Source organism: Leuciscus leuciscus (assembly GCF_965113295.1).
Source record: "Leuciscus leuciscus genome assembly, chromosome: 10".
NCBI lineage: Eukaryota > Metazoa > Chordata > Actinopteri > Cypriniformes > Leuciscidae > Leuciscus > Leuciscus leuciscus.
Genome location: NC_138734.1, coordinates 19,620,818 through 19,636,537, shown reverse-complemented (window position 1 = coordinate 19,636,537; position 15,720 = coordinate 19,620,818). Strand labels below are relative to the sequence as shown.

Genomic DNA, 15,720 nt, shown 5'->3' with positions numbered 1-15,720 from the left:
TACACCTTTTTCGGTGGATGCTTCAGTTTTAACGCAGCTAACCACTCTAAACGTTTACTCTCTGGCATTGAATGTATCTGATACGGAACCGGACATGGGCATTCTCTCCTTCTTATCTTATGCTCGAAGCACTCAGTTTCTAAAAAGTTTGAAATCTTCTTTGAATTGTTAAAACAACCAACAACAGCACATGTGGAGCCTGAACTCATTCTCTCGCTTATAGTACGCTACGAACCGGAAGTAGGCAACCGGAGTCGTCGTCATGGCAGCGCGCATTGTTTAGAGCAGAATAAGGTGAATAAGCACAGACGATTGTTAAGTGCAGATTGGACTTGGATCAACCCTGAAGGACTTTAGATCCTGGGTTCAAATCCGTGTCCAAACTGTAGAACCTGATGAATGTGTGCATAGAGGACCAGCCTGATGCAGTACAAATATCTTGCAAAGGTTCCCCCCTCACAAGACCTTTAGAAGATGCTACACTCCTAGTGGAGTGAGCCCTGACCCCTAGAGGCGCAACCATTCCACTTGCCTCATAGGAGAGGGTGATAATCCAATGCGAGATACATTGCTTAGAAACTGCAATATTATCAGTGACCACATTATTATATGTTGCTCAGTGACAGCATAATTAGTATCTCTAGAAAGTACACTAAAGAATTCCAGAAGCTGATTTCCATGTGGAAATAAACAATTTCCAGAACCAATTTCCAAGTGGGAGGAATTCTAAAATTTTGAATTGTTTCAGTGACCTCAGCTGAAAGACCAGAATCTTTGAGCTGGTGCCCCTCAGTGGCCAGATCCAAAACTTCCAGATCTCCGGCTGGGGATGAAATGTCATCCCTTGCACTTGAGAGAGAGAAGATCTCTCCGGATCGGAATCTTACAGGAGAGACTAGAACGAAGCCGTTAGAAGGAGGTGAACTTGGTCCTTGCAAACCCTTGGTAGTACTGCTGGCAGCAGAGCTATCAGAGGAAAGGTGTACAGACGTAGACTGCACCATGGTTTCCAGCCCCAACAGAGCTGGAGGTGTGAGGGTGAACCAGAAGGGACAGTAGGTTGTCTCCTCGGAGGCAAAACGATCCACCTTTGCCCTGTCTTACCTCTGCCATATGGACTCTACTACTTATGGGTGGAGTCGCCATTCCCCGTGCCTCAGCCCCTGCCTTGACAGGATGTCTGCCACGTTTATAAGCCCCAGAATGTAGAATGCTCTCTGACAAAGAAACTTTTCTTCCATCCAAAGCAGCCCACCCTGGTGATTAATGTAAGATGCAACAACCATAGTGTTGTCTGTATGGACCAACACATCCTAGCCCCTCAGCTGTGGAAGGAAGTACAGGGTGCTTCAAAAAGATGGACCCAATTTCAAACAAACACATTTCAAAATTACAACATTAGGCTGTTGGTGCACTGGGCAGTGCATTGAAACTCATTGGTACTCTATTCCCTGCCCTTTCAAGTGGTAAGAGTTTCATTCATGGGCAGTTTGTGGTTGCAGATATTGCTATTTCAAATTGGGTCCATCTTTTTGAAACACGCTGTATTTCAGAGCTAGAAAAACTGCACACATCTCGAGGTAGTTTATGTGCCAGGAGAGATTAGGGTCCCCCCAAAAGACCACGGCTGGTCAGCCATTGAGAACTGCACCCTAGCCCGTGAGAGAGGCATCCATCATAAAAGACTTGCGATGACTACATGCCCCTAGTGCCAGGCCCCTGTTGAGGAACCTGGCTTCTTCTAAAGTTGAAGAGTGAATCACTTTTGCGCATGGGGCACATTACTTTATGACTCTGGAAGGATTATTCAGAAGATTAAAACTTCTTCTGCCAGAACTGGAAAGTAACACCCTCTGAATTTCTAGAACAGAAAGCTTCTGACCTAGCTTGTCGTGCTGTGGCTCTAACTTGATTGAGCTAGTATCAGCCAATCATCTATATATTTCAGTACACTGTAAACCGACAAAAAGAAGCCAGAACGGCATCCATGCACTTGGTGAATGTGCTTGGGGACAAGGCTAGGCTGAAAGGAAGAACTCAAAATTGGTATGCTTCGTCCCCGAAAGCAAACCTGAGAAACTTTATGTGTTCTGGCAGAATCTTGATATGAAAGTAAGCATCCTTTAACTCTCTGAGGTCGGCAAATGCGCCCCCGCGTTTTGCTGGATTTTCTTCACATTGTAGCACAATAAACTTAAATTACTCCGTCATTTATGGTCATACAGAAAAAAGAAATATAAAAAAAGAATCTGTGATATTTCTACTTTTGTATGTGTCCACTTACAATCAAATCAAAACATTGTACTTTTGTAAAATAAAGAAAATAAACAGGGTGTGCGTTCTGCCTCTCCGTCGCAGTGAACTTTTTTTTCTTGAGCACGTCTATAAACTGAAACAAAACTCAGCGAATACTTGTCACACATTTATGAGCCATATACCTTTATACACATTTAAGTGTGTACTTTTAAATGATCGGATTCAAACTGAAAACAAATATTCTCTGTTTAAGTAATTTGTATAAAACCAACAGGATGTCCAGTATCTCAAACGCTTGCTAATTACTTTTAATTCGACCACGCCCACTCGCGCAAAAGTGATTCACATGCAAATCGTCCACATGGAACGCGAACGCCCTCCTTACCTCAAACACAAAACACCAAAAAACTTCACAAGTCTCTGCTTTTCGTCGAGTTTGGAAGACACGTCTGAGCTTACATTGGATTTACCTCAGAAGAAGAAGAACGCGATTTGAAGACAAGAAAGATGTAAGGTAAGAAATTCTTACATATTAAGTTGGCTTGAGAAAGCCAACTTACTGAAATCCTATTTAAACTTATTATTAAGTTGGCTTGAGAAAGCCAACTTACTGAAATCCTATTTAAACTTAAGTTGGCTTGAGAAAGCCAACTTACTGAAATCCTATTTAAACTTATTAAGTTGGCTTGAGAAAGCCAACTTACTGATATTGTACTTAAACTTATTATTATTAAGTTGGCTTGAGAAAGCCAACTTACTGATATTGTACTTAAACTTATTATTATTAGTGGTGCTTTTCAAAGCAACACTATTGTTATTGTCGCTCATACTTATTATTATTCTTATTAAGTTGGCTTGAGAGAGCCAACTTACTGAAATGCTATTTAAACTTATTAAGTTGGCTTGAGAAAGCCAACTTACTGAAATCCTATTTAAACTTATTAAGTTGGCTTGAGAAAGCCAACTTACTGAAATCCTATTTAAACTTATTAGGGGTTCAAGCACGAAGTGCTGAAACCCTATTCTAATTGTGCTGATTTTTATTAGGGGTTCAAGCACAAAGTGCTGAAACCCTATTGTAATTGTAAGGGTTTTTAGGGGTTCAAGCACGAAGTGCTGAAACCCTATTGTAATTGTACTGATTTTTAGGGGCTCAAGCACGAAGTGCTGAAACCCTATTGTAATTGTCCTGATTTTTAGGGGTTCAAGCACGAAGTGCTGAAACCCTATTGTAATTGTGCTGATTTTTATTATTAGGGGTTCAAGCACGAAGTGCTGAAACCCTATTGTAATTGTACTGATTAGGGGTTCAAGCATGAAATGCTGAAACCCTATTGTAATTGTCCTGATTTTTATTAGGGGTTCAAGCACGAAGTGCTGAACACCTATTGTATTTGTACTGATTTTTATTAGGGGTTCAAGCACGAAGTGCTGAAACCCTATTGTAATTGTACTGATTTTTATTAGGGGTTCAAGCATGAAATGCTGAAACCCTATTGTAATTGTGCTGATTTTTATTATTAGGGGTTCAAGCATGAAATGCTGAAACCCTCTTGTAATTGTGCTGATTTTTAGGGGTTCAAGCATGAAATGCTGAAACCCTATTGTAATTGTAAGGATTCGTAAAACGCATCGTGCAGGACAAACCGTAAGGCCTAGAGACGTGAAACCTGGCCAGATGGTAGGCCTCAATTTGGGGACAACCTATCAGAGTATGACCCCAATTGGCCCATAGGTGGCGCTACAGCAACCAAAAGTACTAAATCGCTCATAACTCTTAGACCGTTTGTCCCAGGATCAAGTGTCTTATATCGTTGGAATCCTTGGCTCAAGGCGGACAAAATGGCTATCTCCGATTTGGATGTAGGCAGGGAAAATTGTCTGCTATGTCGGATTTTGTCCAAAACCTACTTTTGCAAACTAGTCCCTGGTTTTTGGCCCGATCGGAACCAAACCAGTCTAGGACAATTCTCTGGACTCTCTAGATCAATAATTATCAAAAAAAAAGTTGAACTTTTGCATTTGGGTGGCTGTAACAGGGTCATTTAGAAAAGGGGCGTGGCAAAATACACTAAAAAGCCTATAAATCCCAAATGAAAACTCGGAACTTCACAAAAATTGATGAGCATATGTGTCATAACATGGTGAAGAAGCATGCCGAGTTTCATGCAGATCGGACCATAGGTGGCGCTATAAATGGCAAAAAGCTTCCATTCTTATTAGGGGTTCAAGCATGAAATGCTGAAACCCTATTGTAATTGTAAGGATTCGTAAAACGCATCGTGCAGGACAAACCGTAAGGCCTAGAGATGTGAAACCTGGCCAGATGGTAGGCCTCAATTTGGGGACAACCTATCAGAGTATGACCCCAATTGGCCCATAGGTGGCGCTACAGCAACCAAAAGTACTAAATCGCTCATAACTCTTAGACCGCTTGTCCCAGGATCAAGTGTCTTATATCGTTGAAATCCTTGGCTCAAGGCGGACGAAATGGCTATCTCCGATTTGGATGTAGGCAGGGAAAATGTTCTGCTATGTCGAATTTTGTCCAAAACCTACTTTTGCGAACTAGTCCCTGGTATTTGGCCCGATCGGAACCAAACCAGTCTAGGACAATTCTCTGGACTCTCTAGATCAATAATTATCAAAAAAAAAGTTGAACTTTTGCATTTGGGTGGCTGTAACAGGGTCATTTAGAAAAGGGGCGTGGCAAAATACACTAAAAAGCCTATAAATCCCAAATGAAAACTCGGAACTTCACAAAAATTGATGAGCATATGTGTCATAACATGGTGAAGAAGCATGCCGAGTTTCATGCAGATCGGACCATAGGTGGCGCTATAAATGGCAAAAAGCTTCCATTCTTATTAGGGGTTCAAGCATGAAATGCTGAAACCCTATTGTAATTGTAAGGATTCGTAAAACGCATCGTGCAGGACAAACCGTAAGGCCTAGAGACGTGAAACCTGGCCAGATGGTAGGCCTCAATTTGGGGACAACCTATCAGAGTATGACCCCAATTGGCCCATAGGTGGCGCTACAGCAACCAAAAGTACTAAATCGCTCATAACTCTTAGACCGCTTGTCCCAGGATCAAGTGTCTTATATCGTTGGAATCCTTGGCTCAAGGCGGACGAAATGGCTATCTCCGATTTGGATGTAGGCAGGGAAAATTGTCTGCTATGTCGGATTTTGTCCAAAACCTACTTTTGAGAACTAGTCCCTGGTTTTTGGCCCGATCGGAACCAAACCAGTCTAGGACAATTCTCTGGACTCTCTAGATCAATAATTATCGAAAAAAAGTTGAACTTTTGCATTTGGGTGGCTGTAACAGGGTCATTTAGAAAAGGGGCGTGGCAAAATACACTAAAAAGCCTATAAATCCCAAATGAAAACTCGGAACTTCACAAAAATTGATGAGCATATGTGTCATAACATGGTGAAGAAGCATGCCGAGTTTCATGCAGATCGGACCATAGGTGGCGCTATAAATGGCAAAAAGCTTCCATTCTTATTAGGGGTTCAAGCATGAAATGCTGAAACCCTATTGTAATTGTAAGGATTCGTAAAACGCATCGTGCAGGCCAAACCGTAAGGCCTAGAGACGTGAAACCTGGCAGATGGTAGGCCTCAATTTGGGGACAACCTATCAGAGTATGACCCCAATTGGCCCATAGGTGGCGCTACAGCAACCAAAAGTACTAAATCGCTCATAACTCTTAGACCGCTTGTCCCAGGATCAAGTGTCTTATATCGTTGGAATCCTTGGCTCAAGGCGGACAAAATGGCTATCTCCGATTTGGATGTAGGCAGGGAAAATTGTCTGCTATGTCGGATTTTGTCCAAAACCTACTTTTGCGAACTAGTCCCTGGTTTTTGGCCCGATTGGAACCAAACCAGTCTAGGACAATTCTCTGGACTCTCAAGATCAATAATCATCAAAAAAAAGTTGAACTTTTGCATTTGGGTGGCTGTAACAGGGTCATTTAGAAAAGGGGCGTGGCAAAATACACTAAAAAGCCTATAAATCCCAAATGAAAACTCAGAACTTCACAAAAATTGATGAGCATATGTGTCAGAACATGGTGAGGAAGCATGCAGAGTTTCATGGAGATCGGACCATAGGTGGCGCTATAACTGGCAAAAAGCCTTCATTCTTATTAGGGGTTCAAGCATGAAATGCTGAAACCCTATTGTAATTGTAAGGATTCGTAAAACGCATCGTGCAGGACAAACCGTAAGGCCTAGAGACGTGAAACCTGGCCAGATGGTAGGCCTCAATTTGGGGACAACCTATCAGAGTATGACCCCAATTGGCCCATAGGTGGCGCTACAGCAACCAAAAGTACTAAATCGCTCATAACTCGTAGACCGCTTGTCCCAGGATCAAGTGTCTTATATCGTTGGAATCCTTGGCTCAAGGCGGACGAAATGGCTATCTCCGATTTGGATGTAGGCAGGGAAAATTGTCTGCTATGTCGGATTTTGTCCAAAACCTACTTTTGCGAACTAGTCCCTGGTTTTTGGCCCGATCGGAACCAAACCAGTCTAGGACAATTCTCTGGACTCTCTAGATCAATAATTATCGAAAAAAAGTTGAACTTTTGCATTTGGGTGGCTGTAACAGGGTCATTTAGAAAAGGGGCGTGGCAAAATACACTAAAAAGCCTATAAATCCCAAATGAAAACTCGGAACTTCACAAAAATTGATGAGCATATGTGTCAGAACATGGTGAGGAAGCATGCAGAGTTTCATGGAGATCGGACCATAGGTGGCGCTATAACTGGCAAAAAGCCTTCATTCTTATTAGGGGTTCAAGCATGAAATGCTGAAACCCTATTGTAATTGTAAGGATTCGTAAAACGCATCGTGCAGGACAAACCGTAAGGCCTAGAGACGTGAAACCTGGCCAGATGGTAGGCCTCAATTTGGGGACAACCTATCAGAGTATGACCCCAATTGGCCCATAGGTGGCGCTACAGCAACCAAAAGTACTAAATCGCTCATAACTCTTAGACCGTTTGTCCCAGGATCAAGTGTCTTATATCGTTGGAATCCTTGGCTCAAGGCGGACAAAATGGCTATCTCCGATTTGGATGTAGGCAGGGAAAATTTTCTGCTATGTCGAATTTTGTCCAAAACCTACTTTTTCAAACTAGTCCCTGGTTTTTGGCCCGATCGGAACCAAACCAGTCTAGGACAATTCTCTGGACTCTCTAGATCAATAATTATCAAAAAAAAAGTTGAACTTTTGCATTTGGGTGGCTGTAACAGGGTCATTTAGAAAAGGGGCGTGGCAAAATACACTAAAAAGCCTATAAATCCCAAATGAAAACTCGGAACTTCACAAAAATTGATGAGCATATGTGTCATAACATGGTGAAGAAGCATGCCGAGTTTCATGCAGGTCGGACCATAGGTGGCGCTATAAATGGCAAAAAGCCTTCATTCTTATTAGGGGTTATTAGGGCTTATTAAGACACTTGATCCTGGGACAAACGGTCTAAGAGTTATGAGCGATTTAGTACTTTTGGTTGCTGTAGCGCCACCTATGGGCCAATTGGGGTCATACTCTGATAGTTTGTCCCCAAATTGAGGCCTACCATCTGGCCAGGTTTCACGTCTCTAGGCCGTACGGTTTGTCCTGCACGATGCGTTTTACGAATCCTTACAATTACAATAGGGTTTCAGCATTTCATGCTTGAACCCCTAATAAGAATGGAAGCTTTTTGCCATTTATAGCGCCACCGTGCTATGTGAAGTTCTGATGGTCCGATCTGCATGAAACTCGGCATGCTTCTTCACCATGTTATGACACATATGCTCATCAATTTTTGTGAAGTTCCGAGTTTTCATTTGGGATTTATAGGCTTTTTAGTGTATTTTGCCACGCCCCTTTTCTAAATGACCCTGTTACAGCCACCCAAATGCAAAAGTTCAACTTTTTTTCGATAATTATTGATCTAGAGAGTCCAGAGAATTGTCCTAGACTGGTTTGGTTCCGATCGGGCCAAAAACCAGGGACTAGTTCGCAAAAGTAGGTTTTGGACAAAATCCGACATAGCAGACAATTTTCCCTGCCTACATCCAAATCGGAGATAGCCATTTTGTCCGCCTTGAGCCAAGGATTCCAACGATATAAGACACTTGATCCTGGGACAAACGGTCTAAGAGTTATGAGCGATTTAGTACTTTTGGTTGCTGTAGCGCCACCTATGGGCCAATTGGGGTCATACTCTGATAGGTTGTCCCCAAATTGAGGCCTACCATCTGGCCAGGTTTCACGTCTCTAGGCCTTACGGTTTGTCCTGCACGATGCGTTTTACGAATCCTTACAATTACAATAGGGTTTCAGCATTTCATGCTTGAACCCCTAATAAGAATGGAAGCTTTTTGCCATTTATAGCGCCACCTATAGTCCGATCTGCATGAAACTCGGCATGCTTCTTCACCATGTTATGACACATATGCTCATCAATTTTTGTGAAGTTCCGAGTTTTCATTTGGGATTTATAGGCTTTTTAGTGTATTTTGCCACGCCCCTTTTCTAAATGACCCTGTTACAGCCACCCAAATGCAAAAGTTCAACTTTTTTTTTGATAATTATTGATCTAGAGAGTCCAGAGAATTGTCCTAGACTGGTTTGGTTCCGATCGGGCCAAATACCAGGGACTAGTTCGCAAAAGTAGGTTTTGGACAAAATCCGACATAGCAGAACATTTTCCCTGCCTACATCCAAATCGGAGATAGCCATTTCGTCCGGCTTGAGCCAAGGATTCCAACGATATAAGACACTTGATCCTGGGACAAGCGGTCTAAGAGTTATGAGCGATTTATTACTTTTGGTTGCTGTAGCGCCACCTATGGGCCAATTGGGGTCATACTCTGATAGGTTGTCCCCAAATTGAGGCCTACCATCTGGCCAGGTTTCACGTCTCTAGGCCTTACGGTTTGTCCTGCACGATGCGTTTTACGAATCCTTACAATTACAATAGGGTTTCAGCATTTCATGCTTGAACCCCTAATAAGAATGGAAGCTTTTTGCCATTTATAGCGCCACCTATGGTCCGATCTGCATGAAACTCGGCATGCTTCTTCACCATGTTATGACACATATGCTCATCAATTTTTGTGAAGTTCCGAGTTTTCATTTGGGATTTATAGGCTTTTTAGTGTATTTTGCCACGCCCCTTTTCTAAATGACCCTGTTACAGCCACCCAAATGCAAAAGTTAAACTTTTTTTTTGATAATTATTGATCTAGAGAGTCCAGAGAATTGTCCTAGACTGGTTTGGTTCCGATCGGGCCAAAAACCAGGGACTAGTTCGCAAAAGTAGGTTTTGGACAAAATCCGACATAGCAGACAATTTTCCCTGCCTACATCCAAATCGGAGATAGCCATTTTGTCCGCCTTGAGCCAAGGATTCCAACGATATAAGACACTTGATCCTGGGACAAACGGTCTAAGAGTTATGAGCGATTTAGTACTTTTGGTTGCTGTAGCGCCACCTATGGGCCAATTGGGGTCATACTCTGATAGGTTGTCCCCAAATTGAGGCCTACCATCTGGCCAGGTTTCACGTCTCTAGGCCTTACGGTTTGTCCTGCACGATGCGTTTTACGAATCCTTACAATTACAATAGGGTTTCAGCATTTCATGCTTGAACCCCTAATAAGAATGAAGGCTTTTTGCCAGTTATAGCGCCACCTATGGTCCGATCTCCATGAAACTCTGCATGCTTCCTCACCATGTTCTGACACATATGCTCATCAATTTTTGTGAAGTTCTGAGTTTTCATTTGGGATTTATAGGCTTTTAAGTGTATTTTGCCACGCCCCTTTTCTAAATGACCCTGTTACAGCCACCCAAATGCAAAAGTTCAACTTTTTTTTGATAATTATTGATCTTGAGAGTCCAGAGAATTGTCCTAGACTGGTTTGGTTCCAATCGGGCCAAAAACCAGGGACTAGTTCGCAAAAGTAGGTTTTGGACAAAATTCGACATAGCAGACAATTTTCCCTGCCTACATCCAAATCGGAGATAGCCATTTTGTCCGCCTTGAGCCAAGGATTCCAACGATATAAGACACTTGATCCTGGGACAAACGGTCTAAGAGTTATGAGCGATTTAGTACTTTTGGTTGCTGTAGCGCCACCTATGGGCCAATTGGGGTCATACTCTGATAGGTTGTCCCCAAATTGAGGCCTACCATCTGGCCAGGTTTCACGTCTCTAGGCCTTACGGTTTGTCCTGCACGATGCGTTTTACGAATCCTTACAATTACAATAGGGTTTCAGCATTTCATGCTTGAACCCCTAATAAGAATGAAGGCTTTTTGCCAGTTATAGCGCCACCTATGGTCCGATCTCCATGAAACTCTGCATGCTTCCTCACCATGTTCTGACACATATGCTCATCAATTTTTGTGAAGTTCTGAGTTTTCATTTGGGATTTATAGGCTTTTTAGTGTATTTTACCACGCCCCTTTTCTAAATGACCCTGTTACAGCCACCCAAATGCAAAAGTTCAACTTTTTTCCGATAATTATTGATCTAGAGAGTCCAGAGAATTGTCCTAGACTGGTTTGGTTCCGATCGGGCCAAAAACCAGGGACTAGTTCGCAAAAGTAGGTTTTGGACAAAATCCGACATAGCAGACAATTTTCCCTGCCTACATCCAAATCGGAGATAGCCATTTTGTCCGCCTTGAGCCAAGGATTCCAACGATATAAGACACTTGATCCTGGGACAAACGGTCTAAGAGTTATGAGCGATTTAGTACTTTTGGTTGCTGTAGCGCCACCTATGGGCCAATTGGGGTCATACTCTGATAGGTTGTCCCCAAATTGAGGCCTACCATCTGGCCAGGTTTCACGTCTCTAGGCCTTACGGTTTATCCTGCACGATGCGTTTTACGAATCCTTACAATTACAATAGGGTTTCAGCATTTCATGCTTGAACCCCTAATAAGAATGAAGGCTTTTTGCCAGTTATAGCGCCACCTATGGTCCGATCTCCATGAAACTCTGCATGCTTCCTCACCATGTTCTGACACATATGCTCATCAATTTTTGTGAAGTTCTGAGTTTTCATTTGGGATTTATAGGCTTTTTAGTGTATTTTGCCACACCCCTTTTCTAAATGACCCTGTTACAGCCACCCAAATGCAAAAGTTCAACTTTTTTTCGATAATTATTGATCTAGAGAGTCCAGAGAATTGTCCTAGACTGGTTTGGTTCCGATCGGGCCAAAAACCAGGGACTAGTTTGCAAAAGTAGGTTTTGGACAAAATCCGACATAGCAGACAATTTTCCCTGCCTACATCCAAATCGGAGATAGCCATTTTGTCCGCCTTGAGCCAAGGATTCCAACGATATAAGACACTTGATCCTGGGACAAACGGTCTAAGAGTTATGAGCGATTTAGTACTTTTGGTTGCTGTAGCGCCACCTATGGGCCAATTGGGGTCATACTCTGATAGGTTGTCCCCAAATTGAGGCCTACCATCTGGCCAGGTTTCACGTCTCTAGGCCTTACGGTTTGTCCTGCACGATGCGTTTTACGAATCCTTACAATTACAATAGGGTTTCAGCATTTCATGCTTGAACCCCTAATAAGAATGAAGGCTTTTTGCCAGTTATAGCGCCACCTATGGTCCGATCTCCATGAAACTCTGCATGCTTCCTCACCATGTTCTGACACATATGCTCATCAATTTTTGTGAAGTTCTGAGTTTTCATTTGGGATTTATAGGCTTTTTTGTGTATTTTGCCACGCCCCTTTTCTAAATGACCCTGTTACAGCCACCCAAATGCAAAAGTTCAACTTCTTTTCGATAATTATTGATCTAGAGAGTCCAGAGAATTGTCCTAGACTGGTTTGGTTCCGATCGGGCCAAAAACCAGGGACTAGTTCGCAAAAGTAGGTTTTGGACAAAATCCGACATAGCAGACAATTTTCCCAGCCTACATCCAAATCGGAGATAGCCATTTTTTCCGCCTTGAGCCAAGAATTCCAACGATATAAGACACTTGATCCTGGGACAAACGGTCTAAGAGTTATGAGCGATTTAGTACTTTTGGTTGCTGTAGCGCCACCTATGGGCCAATTGGGGTCATACTCTGATAGGTTGTCCCCAAATTGAGGCCTGCCATCTGGCCAGGTTTCACGTCTCTAGGCCTTACGGTTTGTCCTGCACGATGCGTTTTACGAATCCTTACAATTACAATAGGGTTTCAGCATTTCATGCTTGAACCCCTAATAAGAATGGAAGCTTTTTGCCATTTATAGCGCCACCTATGGTCCGATCTGCATGAAACTCGGCATGCTTCTTCACCATGTTATGACACATATGCTCATCAATTTTTGTGAAGTTCCGAGTTTTCATTTGGGATTTATAGGCTTTTTAGTGTATTTTGCCACGCCCCTTTTCTAAATGACCCTGTTACAGCCACCCAAATGCAAAAGTTCAACTTTTTTTTTGATAATTATTGATCTAGAGAGTCCAGAGAATTGTCCTAGACTGGTTTGGTTCCGATCGGGCCAAATACCAGGGACTAGTTCGCAAAAGTAGGTTTTGGACAAAATTCGACATAGCAGAACATTTTCCCTGCCTACATCCAAATCGGAGATAGCCATTTCGTCCGCCTTGAGCCAAGGATTTCAACGATATAAGACACTTGATCCTGGGACAAGCGGTCTAAGAGTTATGAGCGATTTAGTACTTTTGGTTGCTGTAGCGCCACCTATGGGCCAATTGGGGTCATACTCTGATAGGTTGTCCCCAAATTGAGGCCTACCATCTGGCCAGGTTTCACATCTCTAGGCCTTACGGTTTGTCCTGCACGATGCGTTTTACGAATCCTTACAATTACAATAGGGTTTCAGCATTTCATGCTTGAACCCCTAATAAGAATGGAAGCTTTTTGCCATTTATAGCGCCACCTATGGTCCGATCTGCATGAAACTCGGCATGCTTCTTCACCATGTTATGACACATATGCTCATCAATTTTTGTGAAGTTCCGAGTTTTCATTTGGGATTTATAGGCTTTTTAGTGTATTTTGCCACGCCCCTTTTCTAAATGACCCTGTTACAGCCACCCAAATGCAAAAGTTCAACTTTTTTTTGATAATTATTGATCTAGAGAGTCCAGAGAATTGTCCTAGACTGGTTTGGTTCCGATCGGGCCAAAAACCAGGGACTAGTTCGCAAAAGTAGGTTTTGGACAAAATTCGACATAGCAGAAAATTTTCCCTGCCTACATCCAAATCGGAGATAGCCATTTCGTTCGCCTTGAGCCAAGGATTCCAACGATATAAGACACTTGATCCTGGGACAAGCGGTCTAAGAGTTATGAGCGATTTAGTACTTTTGGTTGCTGTAGCGCCACCTATGGGCCAATTGGGGTCATACTCTGATAGGTGGTCCCCAAATTGAGGCCTACCATCTGGCCAGGTTTCACGTCTCTAGGCCTTACGGTTTGGCCTGCACGATGCGTTTTACGAATCCTTACAATTACAATAGGCCCTATTCCTAAGCCTTCATTCTTATTAGGGGTTCAAGCATGAAATGCTGAAACCCTATTGTAATTGTAAGGATTCGTAAAACGCATCGACCCCAATTGGCCCATAGGTGGCGCTACAGCAACCAAAAGTACTAAATCGCTCATAACTCTTAGACCGTTTGTCCCAGGATCAAGTGTCTTATGTCGTTGGAATCCTTGGCTCAAGGCGGACAAAATGGCTATCTCCGATTTGGATGTAGGCAGGGAAAATTGTCTGCTATGTCGGATTTTGTCCAAAACCTACTTTTGCGAACTAGTCCCTGGTTTTTGGCCCGATCGGAACCAAACCAGTCTAGGACAATTCTCTGGACTCTCTAGATCAATAATTATCGAAAAAAAGTAGAACTTTTGCATTTGGGTGGCTGTAACAGGGTCATTTAGAAAAGGGGCGTGGCAAAATACACTAAAAAGCCTATAAATCCCAAATGAAAACTCAGAACTTCACAAAAATTGATGAGCATATGTGTCAGAACATGGTGAGGAAGCATGCAGAGTTTCATGGAGATCGGACCATAGGTGGCGCTATAACTGGCAAAAAGCCTTCATTCTTATTAGGGGTTCAAGCATGAAATGCTGAAACCCTATTGTAATTGTAAGGATTCGTAAAACGCATCGTGCAGGACAAACCGTAAGGCCTAGAGACGTGAAACCTGGCCAGATGGTAGGCCTCAATTTGGGGACAACCTATCAGAGTATGACCCCAATTGGCCCATAGGTGGCGCTACAGCAACCAAAAGTACTAAATCGCTCATAACTCTTAGACCGTTTGTCCCAGGATCAAGTGTCTTATGTCGTTGGAATCCTTGGCTCAAGGCGGACAAAATGGCTATCTCCGATTTGGATGTAGGCAGGGAAAATTGTCTGCTATGTCGGATTTTGTCCAAAACCTACTTTTGCGAAGTAGTCCCTGGTTTTTGGCCCGATCGGAACCAAACCAGTCTAGGACAATTCTCTGGACTCTCTAGATCAATAATTATCGAAAAAAAGTTGAACTTTTGCATTTGGGTGGCTGTAACAGGGTCATTTAGAAAAGGGGCGTGGCAAAATACACTAAAAAGCCTATAAATCCCAAATGAAAACTCAGAACTTCACAAAAATTGATGAGCATATGTGTCAGAACATGGTGAGGAAGCATGCAGAGCTTCATGGAGATCGGACCATAGGTGGCGCTATAACTGGCAAAAAGCCTTCATTCTTATTAGGGGTTCAAGCATGAAATGCTGAAACCCTATTGTAATTGTAAGGATTCGTAAAACGCATCGTGCAGGACAAACCGTAAGGCCTAGAGACGTGAAACCTGGCCAGATGGTAGGCCTCAATTTGGGGACAACCTATCAGAGTATGACCCCAATTGGCCCATAGGTGGCGCTACAGCAACCAAAAGTACTAAATCGCTCATAACTCTTAGACCGTTTGTCCCAGGATCAAGTGTCTTATGTCGTTGGAATCCTTGGCTCAAGGCGGAAAAAATGGCTATCTCCAATTTGGATGTAGGCAGGGAAAATTGTCTGCTATGTCGGATTTTGTCCAAAACCTACTTTTGCGAACTAGTCCCTGGTTTTTGGCCCGATCGGAACCAAACTAGTCTAGGACAATTCTCTGGACTCTCTAGATCAATAATTATCGAAAAAAAGTTGAACTTTTGCATTTGGGTGGCTGTAACAGGGTCATTTAGAAAAGGGGCGTGGCAAAATACACTAAAAAGCCTATAAATCCCAAATGAAAACTCAGAACTTCACAAAAATTGATGAGCATATGTGCAGGGAAAATTGTCTGCTATGTCGGATTTTGTCCAAAACCTACTTTTGCGAACTAGTCCCTGGTTTTTGGCCCGATCGGAACCAAACCAGTCTAGGACAATTCTCTGGACTCTCTAGATCAGGGGTGGGGAACGTCC

General features: G+C 42.8%; 1 protein-coding gene and 3 long non-coding RNA genes across 4 annotated transcripts in view; 2 read left to right on the top strand and 2 right to left on the bottom strand.

The window, feature by feature from the left end:
* The window catches only part of LOC309508671, a 342,418-nt gene that overhangs the window by 232,895 nt on the left and 93,803 nt on the right, over nucleotides 1-15,720 (top strand). The window lies entirely within an intron of this gene.
* The window catches only part of LOC309508176 (extracellular calcium-sensing receptor-like), a gene marked incomplete at both ends in the record, with an annotated part of 114,830 nt that overhangs the window by 69,203 nt on the left and 29,907 nt on the right, over nucleotides 1-15,720 (top strand). The gene's annotated exons all lie outside the window — the stretch shown is intronic.
* Nucleotides 1-15,720, bottom strand: part of LOC309508598 — a 54,346-nt gene that overhangs the window by 16,153 nt on the left and 22,473 nt on the right. The gene's annotated exons all lie outside the window — the stretch shown is intronic.
* LOC309508617 lies at nucleotides 3,398-4,547 on the bottom strand. The gene is made up of 2 exons (XR_014209608.1): nucleotides 3,642-4,547; nucleotides 3,398-3,539 (listed from the first exon to the last, which is right to left on the bottom strand). It is a non-coding gene; the product is annotated as an uncharacterized lncRNA (long non-coding RNA).